At 41.9% G+C, this 5,576-nt stretch overlaps 1 protein-coding gene and 1 pseudogene across 1 annotated transcript in view; both read left to right on the top strand.

Annotated features, from left to right (window-relative positions):
- Positions 1–5,576, top strand: part of GPC6 (glypican 6) — a 1,378,959-nt gene that overhangs the window by 1,255,629 nt on the left and 117,754 nt on the right. The window lies entirely within an intron of this gene.
- Positions 386–505, top strand: LOC115871792 (annotated as a pseudogene).

Here is a 5,576-nt window from a genome sequence, read left to right as displayed (position 1 = left end):
GGAAACAAATGTACAAATGTGCTTGACACAATGGATGGGTGAATGGATTGTGATCAGAGTTGTACGAGCCTCCAATAAAATGATTAGGTTAAAAACAAAAACTTAAAGTTGGTGAGTGTTTGCCTGGAGCAGCAACAGGAGAAGGGAAGTCTGAAATAAAAGGACGGGGAAGGTGTGGCTAATTGCTTCCTTGGAGAACTATCTTCTTTGTCTTAAGATTTGAGTGGTGCCCGGCTACTGTTGCTGACATTTTGATCAAAGATTCCATTAAAAAAATCCTGGTCAAAATGGGTGAAAAGCCAGAACAGAATCTCAAATTCTCCTGGAACCATGACGTTTGGATCCATGAGCTAATCTTTAAGCCTTAAGTTTAAAATATACTCTGGTCTATGGCCATACCACCCTGAATGCGCCTGATTTCATCTGATCCTCAGAAGCTAAGCAGGGACGGGCCTGGTTAATACTTAGATGGAAGACCGCCTGGGAATACAAGGTGCTGTAGGCTTTAAAAATAAATAAATACATAAAAAATAAATAATAAAATGAAATATGCTCTGAAGTCTTCTTAAAACCAAACGCCAGTGTATCATAACTGGAAAGGCTGCACAAATTATATATTACAATAATTATAGAGTTTTGATGCACATCGTTCTTGACCTCCAACCATGCAGCATTAACTAGTTCTGTTTGAAAGATTACCTTTTTATGTAATTTCTGCATGAGCACAATTAAGTATCCTGGAATTCACACTCTTTACACTGTTTACCATCGCTTGTTCTGGCCCACGCAGTCCAGTGCCTTTGTGTACGGTGAAACACGGGTTTCTGCCAAGATCAGTCTAATAACAGCAATAATATCCTTTCTTGCACATCCACTTAAAAAAAAACTTTTATTGGGGGCTCTTACATCTCTTATCATAATCCATGCATTCATCCAGTGTGTCAAGCACATTTGCACATATGCTGCCATCATCATTTTCCAAGCATTCTCTTCCCATTTGAGCCCCTGATATCAGATCTCCATTTCTTCCCCCACCTGCCCTCCCTCACGAACCCTTTAAAAATTATAGATTATTTTTTCCATAGTTTACGTTGTCCTCCATCACCCCTCACCCACTTTTCCATTATTTGTCCCTATGGGATGGGGTTCTAGGTTGATCCTTGTGATCAATTCTCCCTTTCTGGCCCCACCCTACCCTAATCCCTCAGGTATCTATACTCTCATTGTTGACCCTGCGGGGCTTATCCTGGATTCCCTGTGTTGGGGGCTCTTATCTGTAGTGTGCATGCTCTGGTCTAATCTGACTTTAAAACCCAGTTTAGCTTTCTGGAATCATATGTACCAAAATGACAGATGACTGGTGGAATTATAGCTTACTACAGTTAAAATAATAATGCACGTCTATGGCTCATCTTTTCAGTGCCTTTTCTGTGCACTGTTTCACAAGAGCCTTGAGAACAGAAAAGGGTATGCTAGTCCAAGTTCACACAGGTGTAAAGAAATAAAAGAAGACAGTCCTCAGCATTTTTAGACTGTTTCATATGGACTTTCCATTACTCCCCAGCGCATCTTATGAAACGAATGGTCGCACCTAAACATTATACAGAATGTATAAAGATATAATAGCTTCTATTTCCTTGGGAAAAAAGAGTAGATTTTATTTTTTTCCAGTGTCTATCTTACATATAATTTATTTATTAACATTGTAATATAAATTGGAGTCATGTAAGTAAATAAAACATCACTCTCACAAAACATTAAGATATATTACATCAAGCTAATATTAATTGTTGCCTACATTTAATAGAAAAGATTACAGTTCCATTTAGAAATTTCAAAGTAATATTTGGAGATAGCAACATCTTTCCTACCATTAAAAGAACTTTCCTTGTAGCATAGTATGGTAGCACAATAGACTGCTAACCAAAAGTTCAGCAGTTCAAAACTACCAGCCACTGCTCACGAGAAAGAGGAGTCTTTCTACTCCTGTGTTAGTCTGGGTACTTAGAGAAACAAATCCACAGAAACTCATGTATAAGAGAGAGTTTATATGAAGGTTAAGTGTGCATCCAGAAAACATCCCAACCCGGTGCTGCCCAAGCCCACAAGTCCAAAATTAACCCATTAACCCATATGTCCAACAACAATCCAGAAAGTCCTCCTCCATCTCACAAAACAGACCCAATGATGCCGACTGCAGGAGGAAAACCAAGTCAGTGCAAACATCTCAGCGCTGGCAGGGGTCTCCACACGGCGGCTGCATCACTCAGGGCTGCATCAGGGTAGGTCCATGTGGCTTCTCCTTGGGGATGTCTCACAGGAAGTAAGCTTTGCCAGCTAAAGCAGGGAACTGGCTAAGGCAGCTGTACCCTGGTGCGACCATCACAAAGTAAGAGACCTGAGAACTCAAAAGGCCAGGCTCATTGAGCCATTTATCCCTCCGCCCTTCAATTAACCCCACTTGTGTTTATCCGCCAGGTTGGCACAATAAACTAACTCAACTCCCATAAAGACTTGTCGTGTGAGAAACCCACAAAGGAAGCATTTCCCTGTCCTATAGGGCCTCTCTGAGTCAGAATTAGTTCGATGGCAGAGTTTGATTTGGTTTTGTGCTAGGGAAAGGGAACCCTTGTGTTACTAACCACACGGTCAGTGATTTGAACCCATCAGTTGGTATTTAGAAGAAACAAGAAGCTGTGTGGGCCTGTGACGATTTCAGTCTGGAAACCCAAAGAGAAAGTTCTGCTCTGTCCTAAGAAGTCACTGTGAATCAGTGGATTTGTTTGTTTTCCTGGGTAGGAACTTAGACGGTAGAAATACACACAGGATCCAAGGCAGGGTTGTCGGTAGCACTTTCTCACATTGTCAGTCTTCTCCGTCAGGCTTCTGTGAATGTGCTGTCAGGCTGGAAATGACCATGTAGAAGATACAAAGAGCTATAGGCATGAGAAACCTAAGTGAGCCTCTGGGGGTGTGGGGGTGCACAGTTTGCTAGTATTGTTTAAGGGAAATACGTTCACATACAGAAGAATGCTTGTATTTAGAACTCTGAGGCACAGAATTAAGATTTGCTATTAACCCACCATGTTTTCCCCCTCGTCCTCCAAAACTATAAAATATCTTTTCATTCAGCACTTTCTATCCTAATGTCAGCTTCCTTAATCTCAGAATGCCAACATACTTCTGAGACATCAGCTTCCTAATCCTCTTATGAGCCAGATCTCTTCCCCAAATCCACAGGCTTTGTGAGTCAGCTAGGTGGGAAGGAGACATAATTTCTTTGTACATCTATAGCATCTGTCTTCTTCGGAGCTTCCAAATACTTCTCCAAATTATCTAATTATTCCTTTCAACTTCCCTTGGAAGGAGATAAGCAGGAGGTAATGCTGATTGTATTTCTTAAAGGCATAGGACTAATTATTTGTTCAACAGTAGGATGGCTTAGCCAGAGGTTCTGAAGTCTGGAAACTTCTGTTGTGCTGTAAAGTGAAGATCTAGTCCCTTAAAGTAGTATTTTTACTCGCAAATTAAAGGTAGAAGAAGGCAGGATGGCTTAGCTAACGCTTCCAATGAAATCCTTTACAGCTAAAACTCATTTCCTCCCAGGAGGTTAGAACTGTCTTCACGCAAGAGCCTGCACCCCTGTGTCCCTGGTCTAGGTGTGTTAACTGGAATGCCAGTCTACGTAAACATTTTAGCGAATTGTGGGGGAAAACAGCCCCTCACACTTTTAAGCGCAATTGTATGTGTAAAATATATAAAGATTATAGTAAACTCTTAAAGAATAGGAGAGACAGGAGAGAAAGTAAAATGAAAGAGTTAGACACATTTCGTGGTAGCATGTTCACCTCCGCCCTTCTTGGTGGTCCACGAGGGGATGTGGGGGTGGGGGGGGGCTTGTGTAGGAGAGAATGAGTGATTTATTTCTAACCAAGGCTTATATATCTATGGGGGGGGGTTCACGCCCCCTGATTACAAGTAAAGACATATGTTACAGGAAGGGGTTGTCCTATAGGAAATACAGTAGTAGGAGGGGGATGATCTAGGGGTGTACATGCAATAGGAAGGGGAGGAATTAAGGGTATACATGTGGCAAGATGGGCAGATCCTAGATTCAGGATAGCAGTCTAACCTTGGATGTCACTGACCTTGTTTGACCACTTCTCTGGATCTCCATGGAAACAATTACTATCCTTATCAGTAGGGTGTGAGTCCTACCTACAGTGGACCAGGCAGTAGTCTGATTGCTCTGGATGGTGGAATGCCTGCAGGGAGAATAGCTTGACAATCATTTACCATTAGTTGCAAGCAGTGTCCTAGGACTGACATATATTTGGGGGAGATGGGCTGGGGAACAGTCTTTTTATATCCTACAATTCCCCCTTTTGTTTTATATATAAAATTCAAAAGAGCTGGAGGGTCGACATGGTTATTTTCTATACATTGAAACCTGTCAAAGCAAATTTAATGACCAGAATAATATATCCAAACCAAAAACTCAGACTGATGGCAAGCATTTTGAATCCAGGCTCAGGCGATAAAGTCCCCCTATGGCCATCTACTATTGGGGAAGGTAGGAGAGGAGTTGGGTTCTGCAGCAGGAAGAGATAGCGCAAATAGGAATGTTTGCTTCCACAGTTCAAACTGCCGGCCACAGCAATCAGCTATGTGCTTGTAAGACATAACTTTGAGTCAGCTCCATAGAGGAGGGTGAAGTGGGGAACAATATCATGAGAATGTGATTGGGATTTACCTCCAACTCACAAGGGCGAAGGCCTCCCTGCACCCCCAGAAGCCCAGCCTGCCAGGCTTCTTAGCGTGAGAGTAAAGGACTCGTCCGTGTACACACTCTTTCCGATCGCTGCTCCCACAGCGTTTGCTTTATGCATGAAACTCAAAAGAGCCATGGAGGCCCTGTGATTTCCCTTCACATGCCTTAGCTTTCTGTAAAAGCAACACGTGATAGCCGGGACAAAAATTATGATTATGAGCAGCACTGTTAGGCTGGAACCCAGGTTATGGAACCCAATCCTTGCATGCTGTCCACCGATTGTTTAATCAAATCAGAGCTTGGGGAACCTTGAGCCTACCTTTGAATGTATAGAAAATACCCTTCTTTAGCAAAATGTTTCTTTAAAACCCTTGTAAATGTTTTCAAATCAAATCCCAATTAAGTAAGATTACATTATATAGGTAAGGGGTTACACAGAAATCAGTTACATTCCAATTACATTTATCATTGATTGATAAGTCCAAAATCTTGATCTTTTAGCACAAGAACGGTCTGTTGTAATAGTCCAGTTACTGTTGTATAAAATGTTCACTTATGATGGAGTCCCAGAGTGTCCCTTAGACAGCATCAGCGATGCTAGAAATGTCTCAGCAGGCAGCGATTGCCATTCCCAGGAATCTGCGAGGTTCTTCATGTCGAAAAATATGATTGTCTTCTCAGAGCCCTGGGTTGATGTAAATGGGCAGTATATAAATCGGATACCCAAAATTTGGGGGGATAAAGGTATGAAGTGGTTGGCTTACAAACTTTCATAGGTGGGGGAACATATTCACAGGATTATAGG

Source organism: Echinops telfairi, unplaced genomic scaffold, assembly GCF_000313985.2.
Source record: "Echinops telfairi isolate 266 unplaced genomic scaffold, ASM31398v2 ScPeMD7_7405;HRSCAF=8443, whole genome shotgun sequence".
Classification (NCBI taxonomy): domain Eukaryota; kingdom Metazoa; phylum Chordata; class Mammalia; order Afrosoricida; family Tenrecidae; genus Echinops; species Echinops telfairi.
The sequence above is the reverse complement of the archived record's forward strand: the minus strand, read 5'-3'. Positions and strand labels throughout refer to the sequence as shown.